The 20,585-nt window shown below is 51.6% G+C and overlaps 8 non-coding genes across 8 annotated transcripts; 5 read left to right on the forward strand and 3 right to left on the reverse strand.

Annotated features, from left to right (window-relative positions):
- Positions 1 to 193: 193 nt before the first annotated feature.
- On the forward strand, positions 194 to 385 carry LOC135883169 (U2 spliceosomal RNA). Its single transcript, XR_010561612.1, has one exon. It is a non-coding gene; the product is annotated as a U2 spliceosomal RNA (small nuclear RNA).
- A 2,982-nt stretch (positions 386 to 3,367) lies between these two features.
- On the reverse strand, positions 3,368 to 3,531 carry LOC135883185 (U1 spliceosomal RNA). The gene has a single exon (XR_010561625.1). It is a non-coding gene; the product is annotated as a U1 spliceosomal RNA (small nuclear RNA).
- A 3,138-nt stretch (positions 3,532 to 6,669) lies between these two features.
- Positions 6,670 to 6,785, forward strand: LOC135883181 (U5 spliceosomal RNA). Its single transcript, XR_010561622.1, has one exon. It is a non-coding gene; the product is annotated as a U5 spliceosomal RNA (small nuclear RNA).
- A 1,047-nt stretch (positions 6,786 to 7,832) lies between these two features.
- On the forward strand, positions 7,833 to 8,024 carry LOC135883170 (U2 spliceosomal RNA). The gene has a single exon (XR_010561613.1). It is a non-coding gene; the product is annotated as a U2 spliceosomal RNA (small nuclear RNA).
- Positions 8,025 to 10,998: 2,974 nt separating this feature from the next.
- Positions 10,999 to 11,162, reverse strand: LOC135883165 (U1 spliceosomal RNA). Its single transcript, XR_010561609.1, has one exon. It is a non-coding gene; the product is annotated as a U1 spliceosomal RNA (small nuclear RNA).
- A 4,277-nt stretch (positions 11,163 to 15,439) lies between these two features.
- LOC135883182 (U5 spliceosomal RNA) lies at positions 15,440 to 15,555 on the forward strand. The gene has a single exon (XR_010561623.1). It is a non-coding gene; the product is annotated as a U5 spliceosomal RNA (small nuclear RNA).
- A 1,047-nt stretch (positions 15,556 to 16,602) lies between these two features.
- LOC135883171 (U2 spliceosomal RNA) lies at positions 16,603 to 16,796 on the forward strand. Its single transcript, XR_010561614.1, has one exon. It is a non-coding gene; the product is annotated as a U2 spliceosomal RNA (small nuclear RNA).
- A 2,974-nt stretch (positions 16,797 to 19,770) lies between these two features.
- LOC135883196 (U1 spliceosomal RNA) lies at positions 19,771 to 19,934 on the reverse strand. Its single transcript, XR_010561634.1, has one exon. It is a non-coding gene; the product is annotated as a U1 spliceosomal RNA (small nuclear RNA).
- Positions 19,935 to 20,585: the final 651 nt, after the last annotated feature.

Below are 20,585 nucleotides of genomic sequence, written 5' to 3' on the forward strand. Positions count from 1 at the left end.
CCCTGTTTTGCTGTAAGAGTTAACAGTGAGAGCTCGCTAGTCTCAGGTCAGTGGGTGGGTTTATGCAAATTAGGAGTATACAGGGAAACCAGCGAGAGGAAGGCGTCTGCAAGACTTGTCTGTCTGGGAGCTCGTCAGGGTGAGATAGAAATCGGTGGGTGCAGGGGGTGTGCGTGCGTCGCAGAGTTTCAGCATCGCTTCTCGGCTCATTGAGCTAAGATCAAGCGTAGTACCTGTTCTTATCAGTTTAATATCTGATATGTCCTTTATTTGAGGACTGTATATTAAATTAATTTTTGAAACAGGGGGCTAGAACAGCAGCTTGCTCAGTCTGCCCTATGCATCGACCTGGTATTGCAGTGCCTCCAGGAACGGTGCGTCTCCTTTTTTGGGGAGAATCTTCTGGTTAGAAAAACAGAAAACTGGGACGGTGCTTCTTTAAAGGAGATTTTTTTGGAAGTAGCAGAAAAATCTGAAGTCTTTCACGCTTTGGTTTCTTTATGATAAGCAAACTATTGTTACAATTTCTTGGGAGTGTTTTGTGTGTCAATTGACGTGAGGCTGTTCTTTGTCTTGCTAGAGGATTATTTAAGAAGCTGGCATCCTTTTTTCTGCTGTGAGTCTTTTTGACAGCATGAGGGACAAATGCTTTCCAGACTCTGGGTCTGTTGGGGAGATGGTTGGTTGGTTGGTTTTTTGTTTGTTTGGTTGGTTTTTTGGGGGGGCGGGCGGTTGGTAATATTTGAGGTCACACGTATATCAACAACTGCATGAGTTACATAGCCTTCTCCCCACCCGGCCTACGTTCTATGTATCTGTAAGATCAAGACAAGGCACTAGGTGTCGTGCTGCACCCGGCACACAGGGGTCCCCATCCTGATTTCCTCCCCCCCAAACCTACTGTAATCTAAATGCTAAATAATAACCCTTAACTTCTCAGTCTTGCCACCCTCACTCTTGGAAAATCATGAGTCAGACTCCCCAAAATCACGACAGTGGCTTACAAATCATGAGGATTCTTTTTTTTTTTTAAATGTAACGTGGGTTCTCTTTATTTCCCTTCCGGTTTTCGGAACCAGGCAAGCTAGAAACGTACCTTTCTAGTGCAGCCACAGCCCCAGAGAGCAGGAGCCCCGCGGGGGCGCCTGGGGCTGGCAGACAGCGGGGCTCCTCACGGTTGTGTGTTCCGCACTTCGATTTCGCCCGCCAAGTATGAAGTGTGAACTCCTCAGGCACTAGGACAGCCTGAACATGGCGTCACAGACAGCCCCCTTGGGCACCCTGACTCTATCTTGCCACCCAGGTGTAGTAGAAGCTGCTGTAACACGCAAGCTCTGTATGTCCCTTAGGGCTAACCCTAGCCAAACAGCCGGGCTCCCTTGCTTATGCTTAGAAGGCGTGCCGTCTCCCTGAAGTCCAAGCAGCATCCGGGGGGACAACAGTTTCTTCTTGACAGAGATTTTTATTCCATTCCCCCAGAGCTCAAGGTGATGGGGGCAAGTCTTTGTGCAGGTCTCCGCCTCCTCGCGGGTGTGGATGGGTGTGTGGGGGGGAGCAATCAACCGAGTCTTTTGTCCACGGGTGATCCACAGTGGCTTGTCTGATGGCTCAGGGCCTTCTCTTGTTGGCAAGGAGATGTCGCCTCTTCTGGTAAACTAGCATTTCACACTTGGTAATGCTTCGCTCCTGACTGGTGGCGGGGTGGCGGCAAGGGGGTTTACAGTTTTAGTGCCAACGCTTATAGATCACCTTATAACATGGGATACGGCTATTATAGGTGAGAATAATTGCATGCAGCAACTCACAAGCTTTTCATAAAATCTAAACACGAAACACATTTTTATAAATCTCATGCCTGTTTTAACAACACTAACAAACAGGTGAGCAAGACTAGTTTCCAGCCATGCGTTTGTCACTTCTCAGTAAGGCCTAGGGGCCTTGGCATGAGCTGGCACCTGGTCTGCCAGTGTCAGAAGAGGATCTTCCCTCTTATCCCCAGGTGTCTGTACTGGGACCAGCACTGTTCAACTTAGTCCTAAATGGTCTGGGGAAAGGGGTAAACAGTGAGGTGGCAAAATGACAAAATTGCTCAAGCTAGTTAAGTCCCAGGCAGACTGCGAAGAGCCACAAAGAGATCTCACCAAACTGGGTGACTGGGCAACAAAACGGCAGATGGACGTCGGTGCCGATAAATGCAAAGTAATGCACATTGGAAAACATAATCCCAACTATCCCTATAAAACGATGGGGTCTAAATTAGCTGTTACCACTCAAGAAAGAGATCCAGGAGTCGTTGTGGAAAGTTCTCTGAAAACATCCACTCAATGTGCAGCGGAGTGTTGGGAATCATTAAGACAGAAAATATCATAGGGTTTTTCTCGTCGGCGCAGGCCATCCACCTCCCCGAAAGGCGGGAGCGAGGTCGACGGAAGAATTCTTCCGTCCACGGCGCGGACTGATGTAGCTGTGCCGACTTACGTTCCCCGTGCAGACTAGGCCTGAGGGTTGGTGCGTGCTGAACAGTTAAGTCGAAACAGCTCCGTCCGTCAGGGGGTGTGCCAAAGGGAAACCCGCTCCTGGGCGACACGGCCACGCCGACCTAACCCCCAGCATAGCTAAGGGCATTCGGGGAGGCGGTGGGCCTAAAGCGACGGAAAGACCTCCTCCGCCATGGGGTCGTGCCAGCCTACTCTCCGTAGCACAGACAGGGTGGTCCCCAAGAGACGGGAACAGACAGCAAAAGCCAAAGCGGCCCCAGGGCAGGGGGCGAGCCTGCGTGTTGGACGAGGGGACCAGGTGGGACAGGCATTTTTGACAGGCCGTGCTCCCATCAAAGGAGGAAGAGCCCAAGAAGGAGGGACGGGCAAAAAGCTGCAAGCAGGGAAAGAGGCAGAGCAGCCAGGCAGCTCCCCTTAGGGCAAAAGAAAGCACTGGTCCAAGCCCCCCCCAAGGCAGACTAGAGAGCAGGCCAGACGTAAAAGCCCAGGGAAGGACAGAAAAGCAACAAAGCAGCCTGACCTCCGATGAACAGAGCAGAAGAAAGCAGAGAGTGTTATAAGCCAAAGCCAGCGAGCTGAGCTTTGCTTTCCTCTCTGTTGGACCCATCACCCATGGGAACGACAAAGGTGCCAAGAGCTACTTGCAAGCAGCGGAAAGAAGAGCAAAGTAGCTAGGCAGCTCCCCACAGACCAAGCCTTCCTCTCGAGAACAAGCTGCAGAACAGGGCAGTCAGAAAGACACGTGAGAAAAGCCCCCCCCCCTAAGACCTAAAGACACAGCTTCAGGGTGCGCCCGCCCAGGAATAACATTGAACCCACTAAGCAGCACCCCGAGAAACTTTATTTCTTTTTTTTTCCAAACCAGTTGCCAGGGGAGAGCGCGAACGCAGTCCCCCACTACCACAAATTATGCAGTCGAGTTTCCCGCATTTGGGGAAATCGCAGGGGTCAGCACACCCGCAGTGCAATGGATGAGCCTCACCCTGGGAAAACCACCTTCATGATCATGGTATCTCCCCTGCCAGGTAAGTATGAGTTCCCAACGCCCAGCCGCCACCCGCCCTCGCTCGCCCCACACTTTTAACCCGCGGTGGGGGACGCCGCGCCCCGACCGCCGGCCTCGCCCACACCGGCCCCCGCTGCCGCGAGCTGCTCCGCCGCGGCCCCCGGGGCCCCTTCCTTCTCCATGCCGAGCCCCGGGTGCCAAATTCGGGCCCTGCTCGACAGCCTGCCTCCGCTCCCACAATGCTCTGCTCGAACAAATATCTGCATACGTGCTCACGCGGCTCCGCCCCTCCGGTCGGGCCCCTCCCCCTGCCTGCCCGGGCCCGGCGCTCTCCCCTGGCCAGCCCCGGCTCTTGCATGCCCTATATCCCAGGAATCCAGGATATCAGAGAGACAAGGTGGACCCCACCTTCGTCTGGGGAAAGAGTGCAGCTTGCATTTTGCTTCTCTCTCTCCCCACCAGAAGTTGGTCCAATACAAGAATTACCTCCCCGCCTTGTCTCGCGTCAGTGTCTTGTCGGTGCAGAAGGTCAGGTGTTGTCACCCACTCCAGAAACTGGAAGGCCACTTGATCCCTTTTGTTACCTGCCGAGTGAGGCTGAGTGCACAGGCAGGCAGCGCCCTTTGAAGAAGTGGAAGATTGGACAAATGACTAGCGGGGAGTATCAAAATATTGCTCAGGCATGCAGGAGTGCAATCAGGAAGGCCAAATCGCACTTGGAGTTGCAGCTAGCAAGAGATGTTGAGAGTAACAAGAAGGGTTTCTTCAGGTAAGTTAGCAACAAGAAGAAAGTCAAGGAAAGTGTGGGCCCCTTACTGAATGAGGGAGGCAACCTAGCGACAGAGGATGTGGAAAAAGCTAATGTACTCAGTGCTTTTTTTTTGCCTCTGTCTTCACGAACAAAGTCAGCTTCCAGACTACTGCACTGGGCAGCACAGCATGGAGAGGAGGTGACCAGCCCTCTGTGGAGAAAGAAGTGGTTCGGGACTATTTAGAAAAGCTGGATGAGCACAAATCCACGGGGCCGGATGCGCTGCATCCGAGGGTGCTAAAGGAGTTGGCGGATGTGGTTGCAGAGCCATTGGCCATTATCTCTGAAAACTCATGGCGATCGGGCGAGGTCCCGGATGCCTGGAAAAAGGCTAATGTAGTGCCCATCTTTAAAAAGGGGAAGAAGGAGGATCCGGGGAACTACAGGCCAGTCAGCCTCACCTCAGTCCCTGGAAAAATCATGGAGCAGGTCCTCAAGGAATCAATTCTGAAGCACTTAGAGGAGAGGAAAGTGATCAGGAACAGTCAGCATGGATTCACCAAGGACAAGTCACGCCTGACTAACCTAATTGCCTTCTATGAGGAGATAACTGGGTCTGTGGATGAGGGGAAAGCAGTGGACGTGTTATTCCTTGACTTTAGCAAAGCTTTTGATACGGTCTCCCACGGTATTCTTGCCGGCAAGTTACAGAAGTATGGGCTGGATGATTGGACTATAAGGTGGATAGAAAGCTGGCTAGGTCGTCGGGCTCAACGGGTAGTGATCAATGGCTCCATGTCTAGTTGGCAGCCGGTATCAAGCGGAGTGCCCCAGGGGTCGGTCCTGGGGCCGGTTTTGTTCAATATCTTCATTAATGATCTGGAGGATGGGGTGGACTGCACTCTCAGCAAGTTTGCAGGTGACACTGAACTGGGAGGAGTGGTAGATACGCTGGAGGGTAGGGATGGGATACAGAGGGGAGGGACCTAGACAAATTAGAGGATTGGGCCAAAAGAAACCTGATGAGGTTCAACGAGGACAAGTGCAGAGGCCTGCACTTTGGACGGAAGAATCCCATGCACTGCTACAGACTAGGGACCGAATGGCTAGGCAGCAGTTCTGCAGAAAAGGACCTAGGAGTTACAGTGGACGAGAAGCTGCAGATGAGTCGACAGTGTGCCCTTGTGGCCAAGAAGGCTAAGGGCATTTGGGGCTGTATAAGTAGGGGCATTGCCAGCAGATCGAGGGACGCGATCGTTCCCTTCTATTCGACATTGGTGAGGCCTCATCTGGAGTACTGTGTCCAGTTTTGGGCCCCACACTACAAGAAGGATGTGGAAAAATTGGAAAGAGTCCAGCGGAGGGCAACAAAAATGATTAGGGGGCTGGAGCACATGACTTATGAGGAGAGGCTGAGGGAACTGGGCTTGTTTAGTCTGCAGAAGAGAAGAATGAGGGGGGATTTGATAGCTGCTTTCAACTACCTGAAAGGGGGTTCCAAAGAGGATGGATCTAGACTGTTCTCAGCGGTAGCAGATGACAGAACAAGGAGTAATGGTCTCAAGTTGCGGTGGGGGAGGTTTAGGTTGGATATATTAGGAAAAACTTTTTCACTAGGAGGGTGGTGAAGCACTGGAATGCGTTACCTAGGGAGGTGGTGGAGTCTCCTTCTTTAGAGGTTTTTAAGGTCAGGCTTGACAAAGCCCTGGCTGGGATGATTTAGTTGGGGTTGGTCCTGCTTTGAGCAGCGGGTTGGACTAGATGACCACCTGAGGTCCCTTCCAAACTTGATATTTCTATGATTCTAAGCTGTTCCCGTGTCTCAGGTGAGCTGCAGCTCAGCGAACCCCAAGGATCTGAGGTGAGCTACTTTGCAGCAGAGGCAGCCCAAGCAGCAGGTACAAGGCGGGGTCGCACCCCGGCTGGCGGATAGAATCTCATGTCCGAGATCCCGGCTCCTGTTACTTTGCAAGGCGTGTGCGATTGCTCTGGGTTTTAGCTGTGGGCCAATTTCCCTCTGGCTTCTCGGCCGGGCTCCGTCCTCTATGCGCCTGGGCGTCCGCGGGACTGTCTCAAGAGAGCAGCTTCCCCAGCCCCCCCGCCGCATCCCAGTCTCCGCCCAGCTGGGGAACGAGCAGAGGCAGCCCCGAGAAAAGACTCCTTTGAGCGCCGGAGACGGGCCGGAGAATCTGATTTGCATACGCACAGTGCCTTGCGCGCAGTGAAGCGAGTCCCTGGTCAAGGGGCTGGTTTTGCTCCCAATGTCCCCGGTTCCGATGATCAAACTCGGGATGTAAACCGGTTCAATTAAATTTCCTGTAAAAGCTAGAGGTTAAGCGGGCTGTGAGTGTAGTCACCCTGAGGTGAGTAGCACACGCGGTTGCCCCGGCAGCGCCTCTGTAGGGTGTCCTAATATACTCTGGTTTCTCTTCAACTCGTATAAATCTTTCGCCTTTTACTAAAGATTTCCGTGGGGAGGAACATTCACGAGTTTCTACCCAATTTTTTGAGGCTTTGCTTCGGTGAGGCTGTTCCCTGTTGTTGTGAGAAAAGTAGAAAGGTGGTTGGACTTTGCTCCTTGAACGTATGTTGACAGCTGAAGCTTCTCTATTGTCTGAAAGAAGACCGGAGCTTTGAAAACGGCTGTTTGTGATTTATTTAGCCCTCGATGTGTTCGTGAGATGTTTTTTTTCCCCAGCAGGGGGCTATTTTGTGATTTGTATTCACCTCGTTGTCTGGTTTCATATGTTTTTGGCAGGAACGGTGGAAGAGAACATATCAGGGTTGAAGAGCAGCAAAGAAATGCGTTGTTGTCCGTGTTAACGTTTGGTTTGTACAAAGAGGATGGTTTTGAGTCGTTTGTAACTCTTCGGTTAGTGATTAGTAACAGCTTATTATTAGGCCCCTGAGTTGAAAGGCTGCTCTTGCAGATTGTACTTTGTCATTGTTGGTAGGTCAATTAAAGAGCTGCTTTCTTAGTCTATTCTGTGTAGGTTCTTAAACCGTTCTCCTTAGCATACCTTCCAGAAGTGATTGCATGGTTTCCCTCGTGTCCCCACAGAAGATCCATTTTTCCATCCCTTTCCCGTTGGGAAAACGCCACTGTTTCAACTTAGGAAACAGTCTCTGTAAATGGTTTGCCCAGACGAGGGATAGTTCATAGGAGCAGAAGAGGAGGAAGGTTGTGGCCCTTTGAGTCAGATTCATAGCGTTTAAGGCCAGAAGGAACCAGCCGATCACCTCAGAGGGGCAATGCCCCAGAACTAATCTGCAATGGCAAGGAATCGATTTGATGCAATTGACTGTATGTTTGAGATAGTTCTGTGGGAAGGAGCAGAAAAGAGCACTGGGGCAGCGGAATAGCACTTGCACGGGCTTTCTTTGCCCTGTTTTGCTGTAAGAGTTAACAGTGAGAGCTCGCTAGTCTCAGGTCAGTGGGTGGGTTTATGCAAATTAGGAGTATACAGGGAAACCAGCGAGAGGAAGGCGTCTGCAAGACTTGTCTGTCTGGGAGCTCGTCAGGGTGAGATAGAAATCGGTGGGTGCAGGGGGTGTGCGTGCGTTGCAGAGTTTCAGCATCGCTTCTCGGCTCATTGAGCTAAGATCAAGCGTAGTACCTGTTCTTATCAGTTTAATATCTGATATGTCCTTTATTTGAGGACTGTATATTAAATTAATTTTTGAAACAGGGGGCTAGAACAGCAGCTTGCTCAGTCTGCCCTATGCATCGACCTGGTATTGCAGTGCCTCCAGGAACGCTGCATCTCCTTTTTTGGGGAGAATCTTCTGGTTAGAAAAACAGAAAACTGGGACGGTGCTTCTTTAAAGGAGATTTTTTTGGAAGTAGCAGAAAAATCTGAAGTCTTTCACGCTTTGGTTTCTTTATGATAAGCAAACTATTGTTACAATTTCTTGGGAGTGTTTTGTGTGTCAATTGACGTGAGGCTGTTCTTTGTCTTGCTAGAGGATTATTTAAGAAGCTGGCATCCTTTTTTCTGCTGTGAGTCTTTTTGACAGCATGAGGGACAAATGCTTTCCAGACTCTGGGTCTGTTGGGGAGATGGTTGGTTGGTTGGTTTTTTGTTTGTTTGGTTGGTTTTTTGGGGGGGCGGGCGGTTGGTAATATTTGAGGTCACACGTATATCAACAACTGCATGAGTTACATAGCCTTCTCCCCACCCGGCCTACGTTCTATGTATCTGTAAGATCAAGACAAGGCACTAGGTGTCGTGCTGCACCCGGCACACAGGGGTCCCCATCCTGATTTCCTCCCCCCCAAACCTACTGTAATCTAAATGCTAAATAATAACCCTTAACTTCTCAGTCTTGCCACCCTCACTCTTCGAAAATCATGAGTCAGACTCCCCAAAATCACGACAGTGGCTTACAAATCATGAGGATTCTTTTTTTTTTTTTTAATGTAACGTGGGTTCTCTTTATTTCCCTTCCGGTTTTCGGAACCAGGCAAGCTAGAAACGTACCGTTCTAGTGCAGCCACAGCCCCAGAGAGCAGGAGCCCCGCGGGGGCGCCTGGGGCTGGCAGACAGCGGGGCTCCTCACGGTTGTGTGTTCCGCACTTCGATTTCGCCCGCCAAGTATGAAGTGTGAACTCCTCAGGCACTAGGACAGCCTGAACATGGCGTCACAGACAGCCCCCTTGGGCACCCTGACTCTATCTTGCCACCCAGGTGTAGTAGAAGCTGCTGTAACACGCAAGCTCTGTATGTCCCTTAGGGCTAACCCTAGCCAAACAGCCGGGCTCCCTTGCTTATGCTTAGAAGGCGTGCCGTCTCCCTGAAGTGCAAGCAGCATCCGAGGGGACAACAGTTTCTTCTTGACAGAGATTTTTATTCCATTCCCCCAGAGCTCAAGGTGATGGGGGCAAGTCTTTGTGCAGGTCTCCGCCTCCTCGCGGGTGTGGATGGGTGTGTGAGGGGGAGCAATCAACCGAGTCTTTTGTCCACGGGTGATCCACAGTGGCTTGTCTGATGGCTCAGGGCCTTCTCTTGTTGGCAAGGAGATGTCGCCTCTTCTGGTAAACTAGCATTTCACACTTGGTAATGCTTCGCTCCTGACTGGTGGCGGGGTGGCGGCAAGGGGGTTTACAGTTTTAGTGCCAACGCTTATAGATCACCTTATAACATGGGATACGGCTATTATAGGTGAGAATAATTGCATGCAGCAACTCACAAGCTTTTCATAAAATCTAAACACGAAACACATTTTTATAAATCTCATGCCTGTTTTAACAACACTAACAAACAGGTGAGCAAGACTAGTTTCCAGCCATGCGTTTGTCACTTCTCAGTAAGGCCTAGGGGCCTTGGCATGAGCTGGCACCTGGTCTGCCAGTGTCAGAAGAGGATCTTCCCTCTTATCCCCAGGTGTCTGTACTGGGACCAGCACTGTTCAATTTAGTCCTAAATGGTCTGGGGAAAGGCGTAAACAGTGAGGTGGCAAAATGACAAAATTGCTCAAGCTAGTTAAGTCCCAGGCAGACTGCGAAGAGCCACAAAGAGATCTCACCAAACTGGGTGACTGGGCAACAAAACGGCAGATGGACGTCGGTGCCGATAAATGCAAAGTAATGTACATTGGAAAACATAATCCCAACTATCCCTATAAAACGATGGGGTCTAAATTAGCTGTTACCACTCAAGAAAGAGATCCAGGAGTCGTTGTGGAAAGTTCTCTGAAAACATCCACTCAATGTGCAGCGGAGTGTTGGGAATCATTAAGACAGAAAATATCATAGGGTTTTTCTCGTCGGCGCAGGCCATCCACCTCCCCGAAAGGCGGGAGCGAGGTCGACGGAAGAATTCTTCCGTCCACGGCGCGGACTGATGTAGCTGTGCCGACTTACGTTCCCCGTGCAGACTAGGCCTGAGGGTTGGTGCGTGCTGCACAGTTAAGTCGAAACAGCTCCGTCCGTCAGGGGGTGTGCCAAAGGGAAACCCGCTCCTGGGCGACACGGCCACGCCGACCTAACCCCCAGCATAGCTAAGGGCATTCGGGGAGGCGGTGGGCCTAAAGCGACGGAAAGACCTCCTCCGCCATGGGGTCGTGCCAGCCTACTCTCCGTAGCACAGACAGGGTGGTCCCCAAGAGACGGGAACAGACAGCAAAAGCCAAAGCGGCCCCAGGGTAGGGGGCGAGCCTGCATGTTGGACCAGGGGACCAGGTGGGACAGGCATTTTTGACAGGCCGTGCTCCCATCAAAGGAGGAAGAGCCCAAGAAGGAGGGACGGGCAAAAAGCTGCAAGCAGGGAAAGAGGCAGAGCAGCCAGGCAGCTCCCCTTAGGGCAAAAGAAAGCACTGGTCCAAGCCCCCCCCAAGGCAGACTAGAGAGCAGGCCAGACGTAAAAGCCCAGGGAAGGACAGAAAAGCAACAAAGCAGCCTGACCTCCGATGAACAGAGCAGAAGAAAGCAGAGAGTGTTATAAGCCAAAGCCAGGCGAGCTGAGCTTTGCTTTCCTCTCTGTTGGACCCATCACCCCTGGGAATGACAAAGGTGCCAAGAGCTACTTGCAAGCAGCGCAAAGGAGAGCAAAGTAGCTAGGCAGCTCCCCACAGACCAAGCCTTCCTCTCGAGAACAAGCTGCAGAACAGGGCAGTCAGAAAGACACGTGAGAAAAGCCCCCCCCCTAAGACCTAAAGACACAGCTTCAGGGTGCGCCCGCCCAGGAAGAACATTGAACCCACTAAACAGCAACCCGAGAAACTTTTTTTTCCAAACCAGTTGCCAGGGGAGAGCGCGAACGCAGTCCCCCACTACCACAAATTATGCAGTCGAGCTTCCCGCATTTGGGGAAATCGCAGGGGTCAGCACACCCGCAGTGCAATGGATGAGCCTCACCCTGGGAAAACCACCTTCATGATCATGGTATCTCCCCTGCCAGGTAAGTATGAGTTCTCAACGCCCAGCCGCCACCCGCCCTCGCTCGCCCCACACTTTTAACCCGCGGTGGGGGACGCCGCGCCCCGACCGCCGGCCTCGCCCACACCGGCCCCCGCTGCCGCGAGCTGCTCCGCCGCGGCCCCCGGGGCCCCTTCCTTCTCCATGCCGAGTCCCGGGTGCCAAATTCGGGCCCTGCTCGACAGCCTGCCTCCGCTCCCACAATGCTCTGCTCGAACACATATCTGCATACGTGCTCACGCGGCTCCGCCCCTCCGGTCGGGCCCCTCCCCCTGCCTGCCCGGGCCCGGCGCTCTCCCCTGGCCAGCCCCGGCTCTTGCATGCCCTATATCCCAGGAATCCAGGATATCAGAGAGACAAGGTGGACCCCACCTTCGTCTGGGGAAAGAGTGCAGCTTGCATTTTGCTTCTCTCTCTCCCCACCAGAAGTTGGTCCAATACAAGAATTACCTCCCCGCCTTGTCTCGCGTCAGTGTCTTGTCGGTGCAGAAGGTCAGGTGTTGTCACCCACTCCAGAAACTGGAAGGCCACTTGATCCCTTTTGTTACCTGCCGAGTGAGGCTGAGTGCACAGGCAGGCAGCGCCCTTTGAAGAAGTGGAAGATTGGACAAATGACTAGCGGGGAGTATCAAAATATTGCTCAGGCATGCAGGAGTGCAATCAGGAAGGCCAAATCGCACTTGGAGTTGCAGCTAGCAAGAGATGTTGAGAGTAACAAGAAGGGTTTCTTCAGGTAAGTTAGCAACAAGAAGAAAGTCAAGGAAAGTGTGGGCCCCTTACTGAATGAGGGAGGCAACCTAGCGACAGAGGATGTGGAAAAAGCTAATGTACTCAGTGCTTTTTTTTTGCCTCTGTCTTCACGAACAAAGTCAGCTTCCAGACTACTGCACTGGGCAGCACAGCATGGAGAGGAGGTGACCAGCCCTCTGTGGAGAAAGAAGTGGTTCGGGACTATTTAGAAAAGCTGGATGAGCACAAATCCACGGGGCCGGATGCGCTGCATCCGAGGGTGCTAAAGGAGTTGGCGGATGTGGTTGCAGAGCCATTGGCCATTATCTCTGAAAACTCATGGCGATCGGGCGAGGTCCCGGATGCCTGGAAAAAGGCTAATGTAGTGCCCATCTTTAAAAAGGGGAAGAAGGAGGATCCGGGGAACTACAGGCCAGTCAGCCTCACCTCAGTCCCTGGAAAAATCATGGAGCAGGTCCTCAAGGAATCAATTCTGAAGCACTTAGAGGAGAGGAAAGTGATCAGGAACAGTCAGCATGGATTCACCAAGGACAAGTCACGCCTGACTAACCTAATTGCCTTCTATGAGGAGATAACTGGGTCTGTGGATGAGGGGAAAGCAGTGGACGTGTTATTCCTTGACTTTAGCAAAGCTTTTGATACGGTCTCCCACGGTATTCTTGCCGGCAAGTTACAGAAGTATGGGCTGGATGATTGGACTATAAGGTGGATAGAAAGCTGGCAAGGTCGTCGGGCTCAACGGGTAGTGATCAATGGCTCCATGTCTAGTTGGCAGCCGGTATCAAGCGGAGTGCCCCAGGGGTCGGTCCTGGGGCCGGTTTTGTTCAATATCTTCATTAATGATCTGGAGGATGGGGTGGACTGCACTCTCAGCAAGTTTGCAGGTGACACTGAACTGGGAGGAGTGGTAGATACGCTGGAGGGTAGGGATGGGATACAGAGGGGAGGGACCTAGACAAATTAGAGGATTGGGCCAAAAGAAACCTGATGAGGTTCAACGAGGACAAGTGCAGAGGCCTGCACTTTGGACGGAAGAATCCCATGCACTGCTACAGATTAGGGACCGAATGGCTAGGCAGCAGTTCTGCAGAAAAGGACCTAGGAGTTACAGTGGACGAGAAGCTGGAGATGAGTCGACAGTGTGCCCTTGTGGCCAAGAAGGCTAAGGGCATTTGGGGCTGTATAAGTAGGGGCATTGCCAGCAGATCGAGGGACGCGATCGTTCCCTTCTATTCGACATTGGTGAGGCCTCATCTGGAGTACTGTGTCCAGTTTTGGGCCCCACACTACAAGAAGGATGTGGAAAAATTGGAAAGAGTCCAGCGGAGGGCAACAAAAATGATTAGGGGGCTGGAGCACATGACTTATGAGGAGAGGCTGAGGGAACTGGGCTTGTTTAGTCTGCAGAAGAGAAGAATGAGGGGGGATTTGATAGCTGCTTTCAACTACCTGAAAGGGGGTTCCAAAGAGGATGGATCTAGACTGTTCTCAGCGGTAGCAGATGACAGAACAAGGAGTAATGGTCTCAAGTTGCGGTGGGGGAGGTTTAGGTTGGATATATTAGGAAAAACTTTTTCACTAGGAGGGTGGTGAAGCACTGGAATGCGTTACCTAGGGAGGTGGTGGAGTCTCTGTGACGGGTTGGATCACAGAAACCCCCTTGGGAGCTGCCACCCAATGTGCAAAGACTACCCCTGCTTCTGTTTTCCCTGCCAGCTCAGGATTTCAGCACCCTGTCTTGCTGAGCCAGACACTCCAGTCTGCTCTAACAAAGACTCAGGGTCTGAATCACTTGTCCCAAAGCTGCAAGTTTACCTGAAACCAGCTCACAGGAGTGTGCTTGTCTTTAGCACTCAGATGCCCAACTCCCAAAGGGGTCTAAACCCAGATAAATCCGTTTTACCCTGCATAAAGCTTATGCAAGGCAAACTCATAAATTGTTCGCCCTCTATAACACTGATAGAGAGATATGCACAGCTGTTTGCTCCCCCAGGTATTAATACATACTCTGAGTAAATTACTAAATAAAAAGTGATTGTATTAAATGCAGACAGTAGGATTTAAGTGGTTCAAAGTAGTAACAGACAGAACAAAGTAAATCACAAGCAAAATAAAATAAAATGCGCAAATCTATGCCTAATCAAACTAAATACAGATAATCTCACCCTCAGAGATGCTTCAGTAAGTTTTTCTCAGACTGGACACCTTCCAGGCCTGGGCACAATTCTTTCCCCTGGTACAGCTTTTGTTCCAGCTTAGGTGTTATCTAGGGGATTCTCCATGATGGCTCCTCTCCTTCTCTGTTCTCTTCCACCCCTTTATATATCTTTTGCATAAGGCGGGAACCCTTTGTCTCTCTGGGTTTCCACCCCCCCTCACTGGAAAAGCACCAGGTTAAAGATGGATTCCAGTTCAGGTGACATGATCACATGTCACTGCAAGACTTCATTACTCACTTGCCAGCACACACATATACAGGGAGACTCACAGGTAAACAGCCATCTGCAGACAATGGGAGTCATCAAGATTCCAAACCATCATTAATGGCCCACACTTTACATAATTACAATAGGCCCTCAGAGTTATGTTTTATATTTCTAGTTTTAGATACAAGAGTGGTACATTTATACAAATCGGATGATCACACTCAGTAGATTATAAGCTTTGTAATGATACCTTACAAGAGACCTTTTGCATGAAGCATATCCCAGTTACATTATACTCACTTATATTTTTATAAAACCATATAGACTGCACAACGTCACAGTCTCCTTCTTTAGAGGTTTTTAAGGTCAGGCTTAACAAAGCCCTGGCTGGGATGATTTAGTTGGGGTTGGTTCTGCTTTGAGCAGCGGGTTGGACTAGATGACCACCTGAGGTCCCTTCCAAACTTGATATTTCTATGATTCTAAGCTGTTCCCGTGTCTCAGGTGAGCTGCAGCTCAGCGAACCCCAAGGATCTGAGGTGAGCTACTTTGCAGCAGAGGCAGCCCAAGCAGCAGGTACAAGGCGGGGTCGCACCCCGGCTGGCGGATAGAATCTCATGTCCGAGATCCCGGCTCCTGTTACTTTGCAAGGCGTGTGCGATTGCTCTGGGGTTTAGCTGTGGGCCAATTTCCCTCTGGCTTCTCGGCCGGGCTCCGTCCTCTATGCGCCTGGGCGTCCGCGGGACTGTCTCAAGAGAGCAGCTTCCCCAGCCCCCCCGCCGCATCCCAGTCTCCGCCCAGCTGGGGAACGAGCAGAGGCAGCCCCGAGAAAAGACTCCTTTGAGCGCCGGAGACGGGCCGGAGAATCTGATTTGCATACCCACAGTGCCTTGCGCGCAGTGAAGCGAGTCCCTGGTCAAGGGGCTGGTTTTGCTCCCAATGTCCCCGGTTCCGATGATCAAACTCGGGATGTAAACCGGTTCAATTAAATTTCCTGTAAAAGCTAGAGGTTAAGCGGGCTGTGAGTGTAGTCACCCTGAGGTGAGTAGCACACGCGGTTGCCCCGGCAGCGCCTCTGTAGGGTGTCCTAATATACTCTGGTTTCTCTTCAACTCGTATAAATCTTTCGCCTTTTACTAAAGATTTCCGTGGGGAGGAACATTCACGAGTTTCTACCCAATTTTTTGAGGCTTTGCTTCGGTGAGGCTGTTCCCTGTTGTTGTGAGAAAAGTAGAAAGGTGGTTGGACTTTGCTCCTTGAACGTATGTTGACAGCTGAAGCTTCTCTATTGTCTGAAAGAAGACTGGAGCTTTGAAAACGGCTGTTTGTGATTTATTTAGCCCTCGATGTGTTCGTGAGATGTTTTTTTTCCCCAGCAGGGGGCTATTTTGTGATTTGTATTCACCTCGTTGTCTGGTTTCATATGTTTTTGGCAGGAACGGTGGAAGAGAACATATCAGGGTTGAAGAGCAGCAAAGAAATGCGTTGTTGTCCGTGTTAACGTTTGGTTTGTACAAAGAGGATGGTTTTGAGTCGTTTGTAACTCTTCGGTTAGTGATTAGTAACAGCTTATTATTAGGCCCCTGAGTTGAAAGGCTGCTCTTGCAGATTGTACTTTGTCATTGTTGGTAGGTCAATTAAAGAGCTGCTTTCTTAGTCTATTCTGTGTAGGTTCTTAAACCGTTCTCCTTAGCATACCTTCCAGAAGTGATTGCATGGTTTCCCTCGTGTCCCCACAGAAGATCCATTTTTCCATCCCTTTCCCGTTGGGAAAACGCCACTGTTTCAACTTAGGAAACAGTCTCTGTAAATGGTTTGCCCAGACGAGGGATAGTTCATAGGAGCAGAAGAGGAGGAAGGTTGTGGCCCTTTGAGTCAGATTCATAGCGTTTAAGGCCAGAAGGAACCAGCCGATCACCTCAGAGGGGCAATGCCCCAGAACTAATCTGCAATGGCAAGGAATCGATTTGATGCAATTGACTGTATGTTTGAGATAGTTCTGTGGGAAGGAGCAGAAAAGAGCACTGGGGCAGCGGAATAGCACTTGCACGGGCTTTCTTTGCCCTGTTTTGCTGTAAGAGTTAACAGTGAGAGCTCGCTAGTCTCAGGTCAGTGGGTGGGTTTATGCAAATTAGGAGTATACAGGGAAACCAGCGAGAGGAAGGCGTCTGCAAGACTTGTCTGTCTGGGAGCTCGTCAGGGTGAGATAGAAATCGGTGGGTGCAGGGGGTGTGCGTGCGTTGCAGAGTTTCAGCATCGCTTCTCGGCTCATTGAGCTAAGATCAAGCGTAGTACCTGTTCTTATCAGTTTAATATATCTGATATGTCCTTTATTTGAGGACTGTATATTAAATTAATTTTTGAAACAGGGGGCTAGAACAGCAGCTTGCTCAGTCTGCCCTATGCATCGACCTGGTATTGCAGTGCCTCCAGGAACGGTGCGTCTCCTTTTTTGGGGAGAATCTTCTGGTTAGAAAAACAGAAAACTGGGACGGTGCTTCTTTAAAGGAGATTTTTTTGGAAGTAGCAGAAAAATCTGAAGTCTTTCACGCTTTGGTTTCTTTATGATAAGCAAACTATTGTTACAATTTCTTGGGAGTGTTTTGTGTGTCAATTGACGTGAGGCTGTTCTTTGTCTTGCTAGAGGATTATTTAAGAAGCTGGCATCCTTTTTTCTGCTGTGAGTCTTTTTGACAGCATGAGGGACAAATGCTTTCCAGACTCTGGGTCTGTTGGGGAGATGGTTGGTTGGTTGGTTTTTTGTTTGTTTGGTTGGTTTTTTGGGGGGGCGGGCGGTTGGTAATATTTGAGGTCACACGTATATCAACAACTGCATGAGTTACATAGCCTTCTCCCCACCCGGCCTACGTTCTATGTATCTGTAAGATCAAGACAAGGCACTAGGTGTCGTGCTGCACCCGGCACACAGGGGTCCCCATCCTGATTTCCTCCCCCCCAAACCTACTGTAATCTAAATGCTAAATAATAACCCTTAACTTCTCAGTCTTGCCACCCTCACTCTTCGAAAATCATGAGTCAGACTCCCCAAAATCACGACAGTGGCTTACAAATCATGAGGATTCTTTTTTTTTTTTTTAATGTAACGTGGGTTCTCTTTATTTCCCTTCCGGTTTTCGGAACCAGGCAAGCTAGAAACGTACCGTTCTAGTGCAGCCACAGCCCCAGAGAGCAGGAGCCCCGCGGGGGCGCCTGGGGCTGGCAGACAGCGGGGCTCCTCACGGTTGTGTGTTCCGCACTTCGATTTCGCCCGCCAAGTATGAAGTGTGAACTCCTCAGGCACTAGGACAGCCTGAACATGGCGTCACAGACAGCCCCCTTGGGCACCCTGACTCTATCTTGCCACCCAGGTGTAGTAGAAGCTGCTGTAACACGCAAGCTCTGTATGTCCCTTAGGGCTAACCCTAGCCAAACAGCCGGGCTCCCTTGCTTATGCTTAGAAGGCGTGCCGTCTCCCTGAAGTCCAAGCAGCATCCGGGGGGACAACAGTTTCTTCTTGACAGAGATTTTTATTCCATTCCCCCAGAGCTCAAGGTGATGGGGGCAAGTCTTTGTGCAGGTCTCCGCCTCCTCGCGGGTGTGGATGGGTGTGTGAGGGGGAGCAATCAACCGAGTCTTTTGTCCACGGGTGATCCACAGTGGCTTGTCTGATGGCTCAGGGCCTTCTCTTGTTGGCAAGGAGATGTCGCCTCTTCTGGTAAACTAGCATTTCACACTTGGTAATGCTTCGCTCCTGACTGGTGGCGGGGTGGCGGCAAGGGGGTTTACAGTTTTAGTGCCAACGCTTATAGATCACCTTATAACATGGGATACGGCTATTATAGGTGAGAATAATTGCATGCAGCAACTCACAAGCTTTTCATAAAATCTAAACACGAAACACATTTTTATAAATCTCATGCCTGTTTTAACAACACTAACAAACAGGTGAGCAAGACTAGTTTCCAGCCATGCGTTTGTCACTTCTCAGTAAGGCCTAGGGGCCTTGGCATGAGCTGGCACCTGGTCTGCCAGTGTCAGAAGAGGATCTTCCCTCTTATCCCCAGGTGTCTGTACTGGGACCAGCACTGTTCAATTTAGTCCTAAATGGTCTGGGGAAAGGCGTAAACAGTGAGGTGGCAAAATGACAAAATTGCTCAAGCTAGTTAAGTCCCAGGCAGACTGCGAAGAGCCACAAAGAGATCTCACCAAACTGGGTGACTGGGCAACAAAACGGCAGATGGACGTCGGTGCCGATAAATGCAAAGTAATGTACATTGGAAAACATAATCCCAACTATCCCTATAAAACGATGGGGTCTAAATTAGCTGTTACCACTCAAGAAAGAGATCCAGGAGTCGTTGTGGAAAGTTCTCTGAAAACATCCACTCAATGTGCAGCGGAGTGTTGGGAATCATTAAGACAGAAAATATCATAGGGTTTTTCTCGTCGGCGCAGGCCATCCACCTCCCCGAAAGGCGGGAGCGAGGTCGACGGAAGAATTCTTCCGTCCACGGCGCGGACTGATGTAGCTGTGCCGACTTACGTTCCCCGTGCAGACTAGGCCTGAGGGTTGGTGCGTGCTGCACAGTTAAGTCGAAACAGCTCCGTCCGTCAGGGGGTGTGCCAAAGGGAAACCCGCTCCTGGGCGACACGGCCACGCCGACCTAACCCCCAGCATAGCTAAGGGCATTCGGGGAGGCGGTGGGCCTAAAGCGACGGAAAGACCTCCTCCGCCATGGGGTCGTGCCAGCCTACTCTCCGTAGCACAGACAGGGTGGTCCCCAAGAGACGGGAACAGACAGCAAAAGCCAAAGCGGCCCCAGGGTAGGGGGCGAGCCTGCATGTTGGACCAGGGGACCAGGTGGGACAGGCATTTTTGACAGGCCGTGCTCCCATCAAAGGAGGAAGAGCCCAAGAAGGAGGGACGGGCAAAAAGCTGCAAGCAGGGAAAGAGGCAGAGCAGCCAGGCAGCTCCCCTTAGGGCAAAAGAAAGCACTGGTCCAAGCCCCCCCCAAGGCAGACTAGAGAGCAGGCCAGACGTAAAAGCCCAGGGAAGGACAGAAAAGCAACAAAGCAGCCTGACCTCCGATGAACAGAGCAGAAGAAAGCAGAGAGTGTTATAAGCCAAAGCCAGGCGAGCTGAGCTTTGCTTTCCTCTCTGTTGGACCCATCACCCCTGGGAATGACAAAGGTGCCAAGAGCTACTTGCAAGCAGCGCAAAGGAGAGCAAAGTAGCTAGGCAGCTCCCCACAGACCAAGCCTTCCTCTCGAGAACAAGCTGCAGAACAGGGCAGTCAGAAAGACACGTGAGAAAAGCCCCCCCCCTAAGACCTAAAGACACAGCTTCAGGGTGCGCCCGCCCAGGAAGAACATTGAACCCACTAAACAGCAACCCGAGAAACTTTTTTTTCCAAACCAGTTGCCAGGGGAGAGCGCGAACGCAGTCCCCCACTACCACAAATTATGCAGTCGAGTTTCCCGCATTTGGGGAAATCGCAGGGGTCAGCACACCCGCAGTGCAATGGATGAGCCTCACCCTGGGAAAACCACCTTCATGATCATGGTATCTCCCCTGCCAGGTAAGTATGAGTTCTCAACGCCCAGCCGCCACCCGCCCTCGCTCGCCCCACACTTTTAACCCGCGGTGGGGGACGCCGCGCCCCGACCGCCGGCCTCGCCCACACCGGCCCCCGCTGCCGCGAGCTGCTCCGCCGCGGCCCCCGGGGCCCCTTCCTTCTCCATGCCGAGCCCCGGGTGCCAAATTCGGGCCCTGCTCGACAGCCTGCCTCCGCTCCCACAATGCTCTGCTCGAACAAATATCTGCATACGTGCTCACGCGGCTCCGCCCCTCCGGTCGGGCCCCTCCCCCTGCCTGCCCGGGCCCGGCGCTCTCCCCTGGCCAGCCCCGGCTCTTCAGCGCTAACAGCCCCGCAGCCAGCCCCACCAGCTGTCCTTGCCGTAGTGCCGCCCCGGTCGCCACTCCCCTCCACCTCTGATGAGCCCGCTCTCCCCGGCGGCCGGGCAGCTGCGTTATGTGCTGCAGCCCAGCTCAGAAAAGGAGGGGCCCGACAAAGCTGTAACCTGATTTCAATAACACTTCAGTTTCTTGCATGCCCTAGAGTTGTAGCCGGGTCCCGTCCCAGGAATCCAGGACATCAGAGAGACAAGGTGGACCCCACCTTCTGCTGGGGAAAGAGATAAGTTTGCATTTTGCTTCTCTCTCTCCCCACCAGAAATA

Source organism: Emys orbicularis, chromosome 8 (genome assembly GCF_028017835.1).
Source record: "Emys orbicularis isolate rEmyOrb1 chromosome 8, rEmyOrb1.hap1, whole genome shotgun sequence".
NCBI lineage: Eukaryota > Metazoa > Chordata > Testudines > Emydidae > Emys > Emys orbicularis.